At 44.6% G+C, this 19,107-nt stretch overlaps 1 pseudogene; it reads left to right on the top strand.

The window, feature by feature from the left end:
- Positions 1–4,861: 4,861 nt before the first annotated feature.
- Positions 4,862–5,962, top strand: LOC101436013 (guanine nucleotide-binding protein subunit alpha-12 pseudogene; annotated as a pseudogene).
- The last annotated feature ends 13,145 nt before the right edge of the window (positions 5,963–19,107 follow it).

Genomic DNA, 19,107 nt, shown 5'->3' with positions numbered 1-19,107 from the left:
ATTAGCATCACCCTTCAGGGAGCCAGGGAGGCAGCGGTGCCTGGGCAGGGCCAGGCAGGGTGGGGCTTTAGGTCTCTATGCCACCTGTCAGCTGTTCTACCTCAGAACTGCTTCCCTCCTCTGTCCCTTACAGAGTTGAGCCAAATCAGAGCTGGTTAAGTGTTTGCTTCTTAGCAACTCATGCTGTCCAACTGGAATCTACATGTGTAAAAACCCACTGCTCATGAAATGGGGGTGGGGGTCTCTTGTGCCCACAGGAGAGCTCAGCTCCCAAGTCCACACTGTCCTGCAGTGTTCAGCGCTACCCAGTTTCAACACCACTCACCCAGGCAGTTCAGGTCCCAGGTGGCTAAAATAAAGTGGATTAGCCCTTACACTCTCCCACCTATTACCACCTTTCTCCTTCCTTCTTGCCCTCCCCCAAGGACAGTTTCTTCTTCTAACAGTGTCTGAGATTTACTCAAAAGAGCACACCTACTCACAGGGCAGTGAGCTGCTCATCAAAATAGAGGAGGCTGGGGGTGAGGGCTCAGGTGGCATTATTAGTTTTTCACTGATAGTTTCTCTGAAAACATCCAGCCCGGTATATTCTGGATGAAGATGAAGAGGGATGTTTGGTTCATGGTCAGGTGGCGAGGGCAGTTGTAGGGCAGTAGGCTGTGGTTCTCAGATGCAGTGGAGGTGGCTGGGATGTTCAAGGGACATGATGAACTGGCAGGATGAGAGGTCTCCATCCACATAGGAAGGTCTCTTAACTGTACCTCATTACGAATGACGTGTGCCTGAGAGTTATGAGAAATATTTGGGAGACAGTAAACCATGGCAGCTCCTTCCTCACCATAACTAGAAGCTCCCACAAAAAAGAGGAAGGAAAACTTCAGTGCCCATTAATTCTGGCAGCACCCATCTTATCTGGACATTCAGACCTGGTACCTCAGAGACCCATTCTCAAGTGGATGCAGGGACTCGACTGCAGGCAGAATTTCCTGTGTGGACCCCTCGGGAAGGATGTCTTCGGAATGGCTTTGGGCAGACATTGGGGTCTCCAGTGCAGTGGGCTGGGGAAGAAGCTGCTCAACTAGGCCTCCAGAGACACCCCACCCTGAAGCTCCATAGATGGAATGACATGTGAGGTCATTTCTCTCATCAGCTCAGACCTCTATCCAGCAGGGAATAGCCTGCCCTCTGAGGCCCTGAGCAAATGGGTACAAGTTGACACCCTCTTTGGCTTCTGTGTCTTCTTGTGGAATGGAGGCATGCCCATCCAGTGGTGCCACTCTCACAGTGAGGTGGCAAGATTCAAGGGAGGAAAGGAATGTGGCTGAGTGGTCCTGACTCTGAGGGTGACAGCATGAAGGCCACAGCATCTGTGCTACTAGTGTACAAAACTGACTCCTGACGGGGAGGTCAGATCATTTTTCTCACAGCTCAGAATATACAAGCTCAGACCAGTCCACTTGCACATGGTCATGCAGGGGACATTAGGCATGAGGTGGCAGATTTCCACCTGCCTACTATGCCCAGGTGTCCAAGGCCATAGAGACAATGGGTGAGGGATGGAGGACCTCATTGACCTCATTCTCAACCCTGGGAGAAGTCTATCTCTAAGTTTGCCACCCTGGAGTCAAGCCTCCAAATATCCAGAAGCAGCAGGAGCAGCAGCGAGAGAGGATGAGTGTGCCTGTGGTGGGGAGGGTTGGGGGGTTGGCTTCCAAGTCAGGATGGGGCCCTCCTCAAATCCATCTCTCCTGGGTCCCTGAGCCTGGAAAGCCTCCCTTCAATGTCCCTTCTCCTGATCCTTAGGCTGGTGAGTTGTGGGAATCCTGGGGGGACCCTTTGAAGCCAGAGCAAGAACCTTGAAGAGCTGACTGAGGTGGGGTAGTGGTTCACTTGGTGACTGAAGAAAAGCCAGTGCTAGGAGGTAACTGCAAGGGCATTTGGCATCCTTGAAGGCTGCAAGGGGAACATAGGGGGTTACAGCTAAGTGTCCTCTGCCAGGTTCCAGATCCATCTATTGATTCCCTATCTTAGCCTGCTTCATTCCCCCCTCAGAGAGTTTACACCTTTATTCTTAAAGGGGTGCTAAAGGGAGATGATCATTCTTCTGTAGCTACTTCCTGCTGGTTAGGGGCAGTAGGCCCTACCTGACAAGGTATAAAACTCTCTGGCTGCTCTATCTGGGTCAGAGGAAGATGGATCTGGCACCCTAGGTGAATCTGGATGAAGTTCCCATATAGCTAACAAGATGTTGATTCTGGAAGAAATAAACTGGATTAGAATTTTGAAAATACATGGTCCCACTAACAGGATACTGGACCACAGAAGTAGGAAAGACTAGGTGCCTACAAAGCCTGCATTTTCCCAAAGTTGGTGGGAAGCAGTGTTCTTCCTTGAGTTATTTTATGCTGTTGGTTAATTCTAGAGAGAAATTATACAATAGACAATGGGGTTAGGTACAAATTGCCAATTCCAGTTTCTATTGTAGGAAAGGAATGAGAAGAGGCATTGCCCTTTTCAGTTAAGTTAAAGGAGATGAAAACAGATAAGGTTTCTTAAAGGGATGTCTGGTTTTCCCTCCCCCTAGCAATAGGTATTTGGGCCAGAGTTAGAGGGAATAGCTGACTTCGATATAGACACTACTTAGCCTTTTCTCTTCAAGAGGTATTTCAGGCCACCTAATGACTGGCATTCATGTGCTCTGTCAGGTGCTTCTGGTGAGCTAGTACTTTCTTGGGTAGCTGGCTTCACTCATGATTAGTGCACCAAGCTGGAAGTTCCTTTAACTTTAATAGTTGTGGGAATGATTAGTATTACAGAGCAAAGTTCCTTACATTTTGGCTCTAATTTAGAATGAACCTTTTTTTTTTTCTTGCCAAATTTTGATCAGAACCTGGTTTGCAGGTCCTGGGTGAGGAAAGGTTCTAGAACAAGGGCTAAGAGGGGGATGTGGGTTTGTGCTGCTGCTTTAACAGTTGTACCAGCTTGAGAATTTCCCTTTCCTATAGCAGTGTCTCTTTTCTAATGCCCTGGACAATGCATAACTGTTATTTCTTGAGGTACAGTACAGCTTCCAATAAGTCTAGGATTTCTTGCCTGTGCTTAATAGGCGACACATCTGTTAGTAACCAAGCTTCATTCTTGCCAAACAGCAGAGTGAGCATGAAGGACAAGGAAAGCATCAGTTATTATCCTATAAAGGCATTTATAAATGAACTTAATTCCGTTACAGTTTCCAGTAAGTTTTTACCTTAAGGCAAATTGGGTACCTTTATTAACTAAGCCACAAGAATTTTTTCAGTCACAACTTCGTGAAGTTTCTCTGCTTTTCTAGCAATTAAATAAATTCCACTTGTGATTATACATTAAATCCGCTCACAAGGCAGTACTGACATTTAAAGATTTATCTTTAGGTTACCATTCCCCGTTATTCATTTCTAACAGGTGAACCCCAAATCTGATTTTCTATGCACAGACAAGCGGACAAAGTTAAACACAGATTTCAAAGTTGAACACAAAGTTAAGTACAGATTAACACAGAAGAGAGAATTTTATACCTTTAGCATTTCTAGGAACTCTTTGATCTTAACTGATGGCAATGAGGTTTCTTATCTCCCAGGAGAGGTTTAGTAACCAGTACGGATCTTGATCTCTGTTTACACACTTTATAGGCACAACTGAATTTAAGCTGAGGAGTTTGAGGTTGATTTCCTCATTTCTTTAATAAGTCACAACATGAGGTTTCTCGGCCTCAGATCTATTTTTTCTTACACTGTTTTAATTGGAATTCAGGGTCCTACACACAGGCTGCTTATGGCTATACTGTGGTTACACAGGTCAGCAGTAGGCAGAATTTCTTGATCTTGAGAAGATACTGCTATGGCGAGTTTACTGGTGGGCTAGGGACTATGCCAATTATTCTAGTTAGAATGAAGAAGTACTTTTTAGTCAATCGATCTGGCATCCCAGAGTCCTAGTCTGACTAAAATGTTCACCACTCTACATAATTTGGAGCTGATGCTCTGTCCCAGGGCCCTAGAATTTCAATTTTCAGAGCATTCCTGGCCTACAGGCATCCCTGTGGGTGACCTGGGTCCTGGGAGATATCTGATGCTTCCTATTAGATCAATGCACCCAAGCCAAGTTGGTGGGAGATGTTCTGAGCAGTTATCCCAAATCAAAGGACCTGAGATGTCTGTCTCCAGGGATATTTGACTGCCCCCTGAACAGAAGGGCCCAAGGAATGGGGACCTTTCAGAGTTTACTGCTCTGGTTCTTGGCACCTCTGACATTTCAGGGTCTGAGACTGACTGAATGATTACCCAAACAGAAGTTTCCGAGTTAAATCTTAGGAAACGTTTGGTTACTCTCTGACTCCCATCACTCCAGGAATCACAGAGCCCCTGCTGCTGGGCATTCTTGGGGCCGTTCTGGACTTGGGAGACAGGCTGGATCGATCTCAGGGTCAGACAGCTTTCAACCTGAAGCTCCAAGCCAAATATTGTTCATTCCTTGGAGAAGGGACAAAAAGTTTCTTCCTGTTCTTACAGAGGTTCTTAAAGCCATTTTAGTTTTATGACTTTACCATCTAGGAGTTTCCCACTTAAACCAGCCATTAAGCCCACCCCACCATGTCCCTCCCACACCTCAGCTGTGGGCCCCAGCAGTGGCTGGGGCCAGTGTGGGCAGTGGTGCAAGCAGCACAGCAGCCTTGGGGCACAAACATAGGGTTGCAGCTCAGGGCCATCGGGCCCCTTACTGTGGGCTGTGTGCTGTCGGGGATGGCCGCCAGGGCCCACATGACAGCCAGCACACCCAGGCACGCCATGGCAGTCGGGCCTGGGTGGGGCACAGCCTGAGGGGGATGGAGGTAGGACCATGTCTGGTGGTGGGGATGCTCAGCCACTGCCTGCTGCTGGCTATGGTGAGTGAGGCCTACAAGTGCAAGGCCAGGGGCGGCAGCAGGGCAGCAGTGCAGGACGCGAGCACGAGGCGCAGCTGTGATATCAATGTGCTGCTGGTGTGGGAGCTGCACGCTGCATGGCACCTCATCGAGATCCTACTGCTGGTCATGTGAGGGGCTAGTCCACCTTCCTCAAGCAGATGCACATCATCCACAACTGCCAGTTTGACCAGAAGGAAACCATCTTCAACAACATTCTCAAGGGCTCAAAAGTTCTTGCTGATGCACGAGACAAGCTTGGTATTCTTTGGCAGTATTCAGAAAATGAAAAGCATGGGATATTCTTAATGGCCTGTGAGAACAAAGAAGGGCTACCGGTGGAGCCTGCCACCTTCCAGCTCTACATACCTGCTCTGAGTGCTCTCTGGAGGGATTCTGGCATCAGGGAACCCTTCAGCCAGAGGAGTGAGTTTCAGCTGGGTGAATCAGTGAAGTCCTTCCTGGATAACGTGGACTGGATTGCCCAGCGGAATTATTTTCCTAGTAAGCAAGACATCCTGCTGGCTAGGAAAGCCACCAAAGGAATGGTGGAACATGACTTCGTGAATAAAAAAAATCCCCTTTAAGATGGTGGACGTGGGTGGCCAGTGGTCTCAGCGCCAGAAGTGGTTCCAGTGTTTTGATGGAATCATGTTGATCCTGTTCATGGCCTCCTCTAGTGAATACAAGCAGGTCCTCATGGGGGCAGGTGCATCAACCTGCTGGTGGAATCCATGAACATCTTTGAGACCATTGTTAACAACAAGCTCTTCTTCAAATTTCCATAATCCTGTTCCTCAACAAGATTGACCTCCTGGTAGAGAAGGTAAAGGTCAGCATCAAGAAGCACTTCCCAGAATTCAAGGGTGATCCCCACAGGCTGGAGGACATACAGCACTACTTAGTCAGTGTTTTGACAGAAAAAGATGAAACTGTAGTAAGCTGTTCTTCCACCACTTCACCACCACCACAGACATGGAGAACATCTGCTTTGTGCCTCATACAATCCTGCAAAAAGACTGAAAGAAAGCCTCCTTACTTTTATCATCCTCTGCAGCTTCAGTGGCTATTGGTCAGAATTCCTGGTGCAGATTATCTCTATGGTCCTTGAGTAGGTCCCTGGGATCCATGCCAGTGGTCACCTGGCTCTGGAGTGCTGGAAAGCCAGACAGCTAGAAGAGCTCCAGGCAGAAGGAAACAGAAAGTGATGTTAGCTATTGAATCCTGGGCACTAACAAAACTACTGAAAACCAAGGGGTCACTCTGGTATTCATCTGCATTACCTAATAACACAGTTGTCCTTTTTACATTAACTTTATTCCTTTTCTGGCACAATTTAAATTGAGGCTTGTGTGTGCATGCACACACTCTCTGTAGTGACAAGAGCACATACACCAAGTGGCCTTGCAGATGGCCTCTCTAACTTGCAGGTGTCAGTGAAGCAAACTAACCTGAAAGTATTGCCTAATAGCAATTTCTAGGAGATTAAATGGATGCTGCTGCTGCTAAATTCAGGGGGTGTGAGCCTAGCCTCAGCCCCCAGAATTATGGTCTGAATGCCACCTCCCAAAGCAAATGCATTGCCTTTTAAAACCTGTGTCAATTTCCTGAGAGATGCAAGTCTTGGTGTTCTAGATTGAGCCAAGTTGCTGTGCACCAGGACTCTCCTCCAGTTCTAGAGAACGTGATTGAAAGTTTTGTTGATGGGGACTTGCTTTAATGCTTGTGCCCAGATGCAGCTCTTTCTTGCCATGATATTGCCCAGAAACGCAATGTGTGACAGAAATGGGTGGAAAGGGCACTCTGCCAGTGAATGTTCCTCTCTGTGACAGCAGTGCTTTTAACTGCTTTCCCACCACTCCCTCCCTTCCACATTGTCCCCCTCCCTACCCCAACCTCTCCATGTTACAGACATTTAAGCCAAAGAGCCTTGCAGATGACTTTTCTGTTATGATTGCCAGTCATCTTCTGACACCTACAGTTGGCACATTTAGGATTTCCTTCTTTGGGGAATGGTAGAGAGCTTCACATTCTTCTTCTGGAGCTTCTGAAAGCCTGCAAGATTGCTAGCAAAGCTCCTGCTAATGCCACAACTACTTGGTGGGTTAACAGCTGACCTTTCAGTAAAGTTTGCAAACTTTGGAGGAACTGGAGTTTCTCCAAGTCACAGCTATACTGCCCATGGACAGTTAGTTTCTGTTTTCAGCTCTTTTAAATCTGAATCTTCCCAAGGTCTCTTGCTTCTATTAATGTAAATACATTATAGGTAAACACTATCTGATATAGCTCTCATCTGGGTGAAAAGGCTATGAATGTTGACATGAACTGGTAAATCTTAAACTCCGTTAACTTATCCAGTTTGCCAGGTGTCACTCACTGTGTTGAAAAACACATTGCACTCCAAACTGGTCCCTTCTGTGTTATTACTCTACTGTCTGTCTGTCTGATTTGGGACTTTTTATAGCATTAAAAAAAAAAAAAGTAGAAAAAAAAGGCCATTAAGTGATTAATGATCTATTGCTCCAGTTAACAGGCTTTGGGGCCCTGAGGCAATAGCTTCCTTGCTAGACAAAGGCACTTTCCATTTTCTCAGTTTTAAAGACATTCCAAAGCATTCTAACACAAACCTATAAAGAGATTGAGGAGAAAGAAGTAGGAAGGTAAAACATGGGTAAAGGTTAGATCAGGAGTCTCCTTGCCTGTGACCCCCCCTGGGGAAGGGAACTCCCATGGTATCCATCTTGGCTTTGCCTGCTACCTTTCCATTTTATCCCCCAGGTAGCTGTGCGTGGTCAGATAGGAAAGCCAATTGCAAAGGTGTGGACCTGCTGGGAGAGGCAAGCCCCTGGGGCTTTCTGCCACTGCTATGCTGCCTCTGATGGGAGAGGGTTGGAGAAGGCAACAGCAGGCAGGCCCACAGGATAAGCCTCCCACTACTAAAAGAGCTTGGAAAAGAAGCTTCGCAGTGCCTGGTGTTTTGCCTCAGAGCCTCTGTCTTGGTAGGACCATGATTTGAGCCACTGCCCTATGACCCAGCCACCCTGGCTGGGATCAGATCTCACAAGCCTGGGCATGCAGCGCAGACATGGAGAATTCCCATGCCCAAGTCTCTTCCCTCCTGGGATTACATCCTTTGGGGGCTTGTAGATGAACCCATTTAAAATGGAGAACCAAAGGAAGGCATTAAACAGGCTGAAGGCCATAGTTTCACTCACCAATAAACTCCTGGTTGGCTCACCAAATATGTCACTGGATTTTGTCATGGTTCTTGACTATGCTGCAGAAATGAATTTCAAGAGCATTATGGGTGAGTTAGGCCATTAATTTATTCCTGTGGGGAGGGACAAGAAATGCGGACAAAATAACAGATCTGGGGTCCCAGGTAGAGAGGAAGGGGTTGAAAAGTGATAAAGCAGGCTGATTTACAGACTACAATTTCCTATTATAGATTATAAATCCCCAGGTTTACTTGTGTAGTGATCCAAGTGGGGGAGAAGGCAGCCAGATCAGGGTCCAGAGGCAAGAGAGAGCATTCAGGACTTATGCCCAGATTTTGAACCATTAATTACTCCACCTCTTTGCTAATGGCATAGGAGTTATAGCTATTTGCTCTTTTGATTGATTTCTGCACCTATCAACCCCCCCATGAGAGCCCAATGATAAAGTCCTTGGGGAATATCTGGGGTTTCTCCAGGTTTTCAGAAGAAGTCTTTGTTCTGAATGGCAGAATATTGGGGAAGGTCTTCTAGCAGCCATCATGGGGGATTACTGACGTCCACATGGGCCCTCTGCCAGGTTCCAGATCTGTCTATTGATTCCCTATTGTATTAGTCAGCCAAAGGGGTGCTAATGCAAAACACCAGAAATTGGTTGGTTTTCATAAAGGGTATTTATTTGGGGTAGGAGCTTACAGATACCAGGCCATAAAGCATAAGTTACTTCCCTCTCCAAAGTCTATTTCCAAGTGTTGGAGCAAGATGACTGCCAACATCTGCAAGGGTTCAGGTTTCCTGGGTTCCTACATTACTGGGACTTGCTTTTCTCTGGATTCAATGTTCCTTTATTCCTGGGGTTTGCTTCTCTTTCCTCCATGAGCTTACTTCCCAGGGCTCCATCTTAAGTCTTCAGCATCAAACTCCAACATCAGAAACCCTTAATTCTGTTCTTAACAGTGTCTTTTATCTGTGAGTTCCCACACACCATGGGGTGGGGACTCAAAGCTCTAATCATAATTCAGTCATGCCCAGGTACAGATCAGATTACAAACATAATCCAATTATTTCTTTTTGGAATTCATGAGTAATATCAAACTGCTACACTTACCTTACTAGCCTGCTTCACTAGACTATCCCAGAGAAAGGCTGGGTGGTCCCAGGAGTCTTAGACTGAGGAGTTTTCAGAGTGGGGACTTGGGGGCACTTGAGAGTCTGTGCTCATCCCCACTCCTCCCAATGCCACAAGGCGATCCATGCCTGAGGACATTCCTCAGCTTTTGGTGTTGGACTATGCTATGCTGGAGTATCTGGAAGTGAGTCTGGGGGCCAGGGCAGGGTGGGAAAGGGACCCTGAGACTTGGGAGGAGAGGCCCCTCCCTGACCCTGAGCTCTCACAAGTGGGAACAGCATGTCTGCTGGGAGCCTCACAGCCACCCTGGGTGCTGTGGAGCCATGGTCTTCTTACAGAATAATGGAGGCTGGTCCAAGGGGCCAGGTCTCCATGACTGTCAGAGGCTGGGACTGAAAGGTCTCTCTGTGTCAACTCCTGGTAGTCATCCTGGCACCCAGAAGCCTGCCTAGGTCCATCTCTGTGCATGCTGAACCCACCATGGTGCAGGTGACAGGGGCTGAGGGGTAATGGGCATGGCAATGGCTGGGGGCCCCTTTATGATGAACATAATCTCTCTGCCTTCCAGGGTAGGAAGGTCAATTTTGACAAAGAGGAAGCTGAGTAGCTGTGGCCATTATGAGGGGGTGGGGCTGGGGTTGGGGATGAAAAACAGAGACCCTCCTGAGCAGGACACCCCCAGGCTGCACACAGCTTCCTCTTAAATTGAGGGTGAGAGTTGGTGGGGTTTGTACATGGGATGAAAGACAACTTCTTGTAAGATGAGCTGTGTGAAATCAGCCGTGAGGGCAGGTAGAGCCTGGAAAGAAGGGAAGGGGTGGGGAGACCAACAGGAGCAAAACCAGCCCCTGGTCCCCATTCCAGCCAGCAAGCCCACCCAGTCCTTCACAGTGCCTCTTCGTCCTTCCCTCTGGCTCCAGGAATACCAAATGGTCACTGAGCTCCAGCAGCTACAGGTGGACTGCTGCTATGATGCCCTTGTGCCCAATGAACAATTTGGGGTTTGTTTTGGGGCCATGGAACAGCTCATTGAGGACAGGTGAGGCTAGGACAGAATCAGGCCACAGTAGGGGTGGAATGCCCTGCTGGATCCTGGGTCAGCATAGGACCTCTTGTCTGAAGACATGTGGAGCAAGCAAATGCCAACTCCTGTGCAGATACTGGAAGGGATGTATAAAGTGTGTCTACCAGAGCCTCACAGCTACCACTCTGTCCTGTAGCTACCACCTGTCTCAGAAGTTAGAGCCCCCACCCCAGTTGACCAGTAAGAGCTTGAAGGCCAAACACCTCCCGGAAGGCATCAAGCATTGGAGCAAAAAGTGAGTTGACTCTCCAAGGCTGGGAAGGGTGGGGTGGCTTTGCACTCAGGGAACCTTCCGGCTAAGCATGGGCTTGGGAAGCCTGACAGTTTAGCTCTGGGATCTCAGCTCCACTCCTGACCAGCCAAGTGACAGGGGTGAGCTGCTCCAACTCTGCACCTGCTTCCTCTTCTGTGAAATGGGGTGATGCTGCTTGATCTCTAAGGAAGTCAGAGCTCACTGGCTACTACTGATGAACTAAGCACTTATCAGAATGTGGTGGTAGCTGTGCAGGGGCTTGTTTGTACCCTGGAGAAGCCCCCAGAGTAAGCCAACCCATCGATCCAGCCACCAGGCCGCTGCATCTAGTGGCAGTACCTCCCACTCCAGTGTCCAGCTCCAGTGTGGCCATGACTTCAACAGCAGGGATACAAATGACTCACCTCCCATACACGTGGCTGGCACCTCACACTTGGTCCAGAAATCAGCCTGGACCATGTCCTAGAGTCCCAAGATAGCCAGCAAATGACGGTGACTGCCCACCTCTTCTCCCTTTCAGACCTTACCTCCACCTTCTCTGTCCTGTGCCTGCTTGGCCCTCCCTGTGTCCACAAAGGTGGTGAGAATTGTTGACTCCTACAGAACTTCTAGAGCCTCCTAGAGCTTCCAGGGGAGCCCTGGGGGTGCCCTGAGGCTCTAGTCCTTGTTCTGATCTTGCTGTTCCCCACAGTTGGGGCTGTCGACCACTGCACTGTAATATAACCCCAACATTGTCACATCCCCATCTGAAGGAATGTCCTCTTCCTCCTCCTCCATCAAGTGCAGGGCCACCCTGATCTGTCAAAAGGGCCGCAACTCAGTGCTGTTCTATAAATAGCCCGGGGACAACTGCTGCATTGTCTGGGTCAGCCTGGATGAGGACAGCCTAGGTCACCCTTGGTGGGTGTGATATAAAAGAAAACACACTTAGAAGACACGCAGAGGCCAGAACTGTGTCATTTTGATCCTGCCATGTGACAGAAAGAAGGACATCTGCCTGATGGATTACAGTTGACCTTGGGAAGATAGTCTGCTATAGGAAGCCCAGAGGGGAAGGCTGAACCCTTGCAGAGATCACCTGCCATTTTGCTTCAACACTGTGGCAGCTGACTTTGGTGAGGCAGCACCTCTTATGGTATTGAAGTGGAGTTTCCACAGTCTTGGGACTATAAGCTCTTACCCCAAATAAATACACTACACGAAAGCCAAGGGATTTCTGCTACTTTGCATTGGCACCTCTTTGGCAGATAATATACATGTCTAATGTACTATTTCTCTCTGTACCTATTTCTTATGTGTAAAATGGGGATATGAAGAAAAGATTCAAAGTGGTTAGATACTTTTTATTAACAAAAACAATGTGGTGAAGCTTAGCAGTTAAACATAGGCAGGGCTGTCTTCAAAGTTCATAGATTTTGCACTTCTTTGGGTTTCTCTTTTCTGTTCAGAAAGAGAATGCTTCTTTTCCTTCTATTGGCTAAACACAATGTAAGACACCAAATACAGATAATACAATAACTCTCTGTTCAGGTGTGATGCAGATTTTCAAACCCCCAAACTTGTACTTCTCACAGCAAAACAAAGATGTTACACTCTTTTCAGCCACTTATAGGTTATGTGCAACATAATCTTTTATCTTAAATACAATGTCCTGTTTGAGATCCCTTAAATTAAATCAGAGGACTATTTTATAAAAGAACAGCGTGACTGAAATAACATTTAGTCTTGAGAATCTGGAGTCAGATTTCTATTTTAAGTTATCTCAAGCGACTCAGAATATATTCATAATTTCTTTACCTACACAACAGGAAGAATTTACAGTACCAGTTTATTATCAATAGTTTAGGAGACTAGCAGCTTTACAAGGCATAGATATTCAAGGGCAGAATATTCTATAATATCAATAGACAGTTGAAATGAGGAAATTTAGGCACAAAGAGGTTGGGAAGCTTGCAGGTACCACAGCTAATGAGTTACACTCTTCTCCTATTTTTTACTTAGCTACTCGAATTAAAATTCCAACCAGGGGAATGAAGTAGGTGAGGACAGTCCTTACCTTGATAATCTTCTGGTCTATTTCTGTTGGATCCCAAAATCTTGATGGTAGGAAATCCCTGAACACCATACTGACCTTCTAGGGACTGATGTTTATCTGCATCAACTGTACCAACTTTTACAACATCCTGTGGAAATAAGAAAGAATTATCTGCTTCTCATCCAACTACAGCAGATCTCATAAAACCTATCACCTGTTTCATGTAGACTTGGAGACAAGATATAAAAGATAGACCTAAGTCTAGCTTGGTAAATAACAAAAAAAAATCTTAAAATGGAATGATGTAAGAATTAGTAAAGCAAAGAGTAATTATGTCATACACTGAAAAACATAATTCACAATAGACAACATAAAAATCAAAATGTGTATTATTCCCCTGTTCCGTATGATTTTGGATCTGACCAAAGGAAGCAAATTAGCTTCCTGTTGTTTATTAAACCCATTTATATAAGTACTTAAAACAAAAGGTGAATTTGGACATCTTAGAAAATTACTTTTAAGGTGGTTGATACATTTTCCATGCTGGTGTTAATCTTTGGCAGTGGTCACACCTTTTGGGAGATGAAAACACAAATAAGGCAACAGTTAAAGCCTTTCCCCAATTCAAAAACCATCTTCACCCATTTATTATTTGAGATGCAATAGGTTGGAGACTTGTACCGCGTACAAGCTAGAAGAAATTCCTCTTTTGACTTTCAAGCTGCCAAATTAGTGCTCAGTTACACCATATTTACAGAGTTCAAGTGAATTTTATAATTTATAACTGTATCTACAGGCCCCGCAAAGTTTATCTGGCCCAGCGTGCCTCAATGTGTGGTCCAAGTGGTAAGGCTGGAGAAAATAGATTCTTGAAGTAAACAAAATCAGAGTTCTAGAGAAGGGGTCCAAGGAACCTACATTTTAATCACTTCCACAAGTGGTTCTTAAAGCCCACTGAGGTTGGATATTCCCTGAGTGAATCCATCCTTTTCATTTCAGATCAAACACCTATATTTACAGACTAGATCTCCTTCTCCTGTGCTGCTTTTAATAATCTTTGGCTACCACAAACTGCTTTTGGAGTTTAAAATGCACATATACATCTAAGGTAGTAAGCCTAACAAGTGGAAAAATATGTGATACCATAACTTCCCCACCCCCCAGTCCCCAAGGCATTGGTGGATAAAAATTTAGGGGATTCATGAACTTGGGTGGATAAGAATTAACTATTTTCATTACTTCATAATTGAAATACAGGAGTACCTTCATTTATGAATGTAATCATACTGTAGGTTGATTAGTACTTAATTTGTCACAAATGAAAATCAGAGCTATTTTCATATCACTACCATAATAGTTGCAGGCACCTTTAAACCCTGTTCATACTCATGAATATTTCAAAGTTATAGTAGTTGTTAGACCCACTGTTGGATCCTGGTATTTACTGTCCTAAGAATAGAAGTACTGTATTACCATGTGAAGATTTACTTTAATATTTTTGATATCTGTATTTCAATATTCTAAGTCTCCTTTGTCATCTTATATGTCTTACTTTATACACATAAAACCTTTATTCCAAGAAGGGATTCAAAGCCTTCACCAGGCTGCCAAAGAAGACCAAGACACAAAAAAGAAGTTTACAGTTTGCACAAGTACTCTTGTACAATTACAAACAGAAATGGCCATAAATCTAAATCATTTAGATTTAACAAACAGAAATCAAACAGAAGCCTTTAAAAAATAAAGGTATCAAGATGAACAGTTTTCACACTGTGACATCATAAACATTTTTATTCCCCCCCCCGAAGGTTTGCTTGCTGTCTGCTGTGTCTATTTGCTATGCATTCTTCTGTGTCTTTATTTATCTATTCCCCTCCTTGTGGCTTGCTTGTTGTGTGCTCTATGTGTCCTTCACTGTGTGCTCTTCTGTGTTTTTTTATTGTCTCCCTTTTTGTTGTGTCACCTTGTTGAGTCAGCTCTCTGCAGTGCTTGTGGACCTGGCAGCACTCTGCAGTGCCTGTGGGCTGGTGGTTCTCCATGGCATGCAGGTAAGCCTGACTTCACAAGGAGGCCCCGGGATGTGAACCCAGGGCCTCCCATATGGCAGATGGGAGCCCAACTGATTGAGCCACAGTTGCTTCCCTGACATCATAAACTTTCAAAATTACATTTTTTTTTCCCTGTGAGTCATTAATCTCTATTATTTGGCTTCTGAAACTTCTGCTACACTGAACATTAAGGAAAATATACCATGAGGAGTTTTCCAAAAATCAGTTTCATCATCTGCCAAAGAAAAAAAGTAAAACAATAAAAGAACTTGCATTTGGCATACCCTAAAATGCACCCATACATGTGACAAGAATTTTATTAAAAGAACATTTTATCTCACTAGTTTAGCCTACTTCAGCCTACAAGACATTGTTCACATTTAAAAGGACTATTTTGGATTTCAGATCATCATGAATAGTTCCATGTTTAGGCATCTATAAGTGGCTGGTAAACTCTCCTCTCAGGGAACCTGAGACTTACAAGTTTGTATCAGTGATCTCATGCACATTCTGCCTCACTTCTATTGACTTACTCTTCTACTTGCTATTGGTTGGTTGTTCTTTGTCTTTTTGCATTAAACAATTATGGCAATGTAGTATTTTGTCTATAGATATAAAATTATGCAGTATTAATTTCAGTGGTTATTCCTTTTTTTTATCCCCCTTTGCGCCTTTTTTTTTTTTCCGGGCTGTCTGCTCTGTGTCCATTCACTGTAAGTTCTTCTGTGTCTGTATTTATTTTATTTCCCCTCCCCCCTTGCGGCTTGCTTACTGTCTGCTCTCTGTGTCCATTCACTGCCGGTTCTTCTGTGTTCTCGCTTATTTCCCATCTTTTTGTTGCATCACCTTGCTGAGTCGGCTCTCTGCAGCATTTGCGGGCGGGTGGGTCTCTGTGGCGTCTGTGGTCTGGGCAGCACTCCACAGCATGAGGACAACCCTGCTTTCACAAGGAGGTCCCGGAACGTGAACCAAGGGCCTCCCACATGGTAGACAGGAGCTCATCTGATTGAGCCACAGCCACTTCCCTCAATGGTTATTCTTTCTACCCAACAAACATGTTATTTTTTTTTCTTCCCAGCAATGAATTATTCTTCTAAGTCAAGAGAAAAATTTAAAATTAAATCAGGTATTTCCAAATTACATACTTCAGGAGACAATCCTCTTGAAAAAAGAGAATGGAATTAAGTAGTGGCTCATTTCCTTTGGCCAAGATTCTGTCTTCATAAAATTAGTTTCCCTTTTATCCCCATCCTACTCATCTCAACATCTTCTTAAAAGAGGTTTTTCCCTTCTCTTGCAATTACATTTATTTACTGTTTACCATTCTGGGTTTTTTTTTTAAACTGATTCAGGCTCCTGGGTCTTTAACATTACAGATGGAATATGTTGTGGAGTTACCCACTTAGCTCTACTTCTTTTACCCACGTAGTAACATAGATAAACTAGACAAATGAATAAAATTAGCTTGCTAAATATAGTATTTTCCTTAATTTCATAAAGTACCATAAATAATCTACAACTATTTAAAAATACTTACCATGGAGCATAGAATTCTACAAGTCAAACTATCACTCTGAATAACTTCTCAGTTGAAATTTGACGGAGTCAATCCAATTACAGCATTGCTAGAGGAATATAGACCATTAACTGATGGAAAGGTACAGCTCACCAGACCTGCAGTAAGGACAAAAATCGTCATTAACAGCAGGGATAATGTTTTGACAGCAAATCCTTGGTAACTGTGCAGTCGTCTTCAACTGACCAAGGCCCTTCACAGAGGAGGATGGCCTGGGTCCACTCCCTCCTCCCCCTGGGCCCTACTCTCCCTGCTGCTTTTGAAGTACCTGGAGTTTCACTCCCACTGGTGCAGTGCTGAGCCCACTCTCATTTCCAGAGCTGCACAAAGATTGAATCACCATTCTTAAGTATTCTACATGTACTTACATCGACTACACCCCATGAGGTAGGTATTATTGCCATGTGATGGATGGGGATGCTGAAAAATGGAGAGGTTACATCCAGCTGTGCCATCTTGGCTATTTCACAGTATTTATTCCTGGTCTTATTCAGTTGCAATATTAGCACTTTTTTTGAAGGGAAAAATAATTTTATGTTACCCCCTCTAGACTGTGACTCTTTCAAGGGCAGCAGTTGTATTTTAATGAATATTTTTATTCCTACTAACGCTATCTATGGCACATTATCAGGCACTCACAACATTGTTAAATGGACTTAGAATTTTCAAGTGAACAATGTTACAAGGGGAAAGTGCAGTTTGCTCCATTATTAATAGCATGGTTTACCGCAGTTTATAATAGGAAACCAAATTCTGAATTAATATTTTAAGAATATTTAAGTTTTTTTGAATTGGTCATATGAAAATTCCACCTCCTTCTTTTCAATTTATATTTACATTAACTTCTTTCTCTTTTCTAATTGCATAGTCTAATACCTCCAAAACATAATGGACATCCTTGGCTTGCTCTTGATTTTACCAGAAACATTTTCCCATTAGCTTTTGGGTAGAATCAGATGTACTCTATCAAAGCAAAGGCAGGAAGGGATCAAGTGGTCTCTCTGTAGTCACACAAGTAATTGGCAGACAAACTTTTTGACTCCACACTTTTCTGGTTAAACCATCTTGTTTTTTCAGTGCTTGAAATAAAATGGTTCAGTATGCCCCAGGCATGGAAAAACAATTAGGCTATTTGAGTGAAGATTGCATTTGAATTACAGATATGGTTAATATTCTAGGAATATGTGAAATAAAACTGTAGACTTTACAAAGAGTGATGTGAAATTACTAAAAGGTTATCATGTACGTGGTATGATCAGCTTTGCTCTCTAGAAAGACTACTCTGGCTGCAACATGGAGAGTGGATTTGGGGAATTAAAACAGAAAACTTAGGAGAGTGGTATCACAAATAAACTAAAGGTAAGAGGGAATGGGTAACAGTAACATGTTATGGGGTGGGGAGTAAAGCAGGAGAGACTGAAAACTGTCTATTGGATTTAATGACAAAGTAGCCCTTGGGAGCTGTGGTGAAGCAGTGAAAATAAGCAGCAGCCAGTGTGGAGGGGACAGAAGAGAGTGGAGAGAACAGTACAAGATAACCCTTAAACAAGTTTCATCAAAGAGAACAGACGAGGGCAAGCAAATGTAGGGGCAGAGGGAAGATTTTTTTCAAAGATGGGAGTGACCAGAGCTGAAGGGAAGAAATACCTGGAGTGGGAAGGGCTAAGGTACATACCATATGGGACCTCCTGGTGAAAGGGAAGAAGAGAAAGCATGCTTGCACATGAGCCAGTGCCCACGTGGCAAGATGAGTGCCTTTGTGCTGAGTGTGCAGTGAGTTAAGTGACTTCATGGGTGCCCATATGGTGATCCAAGTGCCCTTGTGGTTAGTCGAGTGGCCAAGCAGGTGCCCATATGGTGAGCCAAGTGTCCGCAGGAGTGCCTGCATGGCAAGCTGAGTGCCTGCATGGCAAGCTGTGTGCCCGTGTGGCAAGCCAAGTGCCCATGTGGCAAGTCAAATGCCTGTGTGGTTAGCCAGTGCCTGCATAAGTGAGTCACACAGTAAGAAAGAGAGACAGAGAGACGCAGTAATAAAGAGAGATGAAGTGGAGAGTCAAGGTGAAGTGCAGCAGAGACCAGAAACTGAGATGGCACAAATGACAGGGAACCTCTCTCCACATGAGAGGTCCTCAGGATCAAGTCCCGGTGAATCCTAGAGGAGAAAGAGGAGAAGAGAAGACAAAAAGAGAAATAGATACAGAAGATCACATAGGGAATGGACACAGACAACAAAAACAACAGGGTGGGTACAAAAGTAAGAATACTGATTAGAAGAGGGGAGGGAACCCAATGTCAGTGAAGGAGTAGCATTTGAAAGGATAACATCCTCTTCAAGAGAAAGATAGCAAAGGAAAAGTATAGATGGAGGTAAGATCAACCAGATGGGGCTGTCCCTTCACTGTGCTGTCCAGGATGGCAGCCACCATGAACATGTGGCTATCCTAACCTGAAGTGTGCTTTAAGTGTAAAAGGCACAAATTTCAAAGACTTGGTAGGAAAAAAAAAACTGTAATTTAAAAAATATTAATAAATGTTGAAATGCTTTTATTATATTTACTGCAACAGGCTCTTATACATACCCGTCTGTAAACTTTGTTCAATAATAGTTACACTTTCCATATTAAGTATTTACAGATTGCGTATTAGTCCCTATATAACCATTTTATTTATTTTTTTAAAAGATTTTCTATTTACCTCTCCCCTTCTCCCCCTCCACAGTTGTCTGCTCTCTGTGTCCATTTGCTGTGTGTTCTTCTGTGTCCACTTGTATTCTTGTCAGCCAAACTGGGAACCTGTGTCTCTTTTTGTTGCGTCATCTTGCTGCACCA

Source organism: Dasypus novemcinctus, chromosome 25 (assembly GCF_030445035.2).
Source record: "Dasypus novemcinctus isolate mDasNov1 chromosome 25, mDasNov1.1.hap2, whole genome shotgun sequence".
Taxonomy (NCBI): Eukaryota; Metazoa; Chordata; class Mammalia; order Cingulata; family Dasypodidae; genus Dasypus; species Dasypus novemcinctus.
The sequence above is the reverse complement of the archived record's forward strand: the minus strand, read 5'-3'. Positions and strand labels throughout refer to the sequence as shown.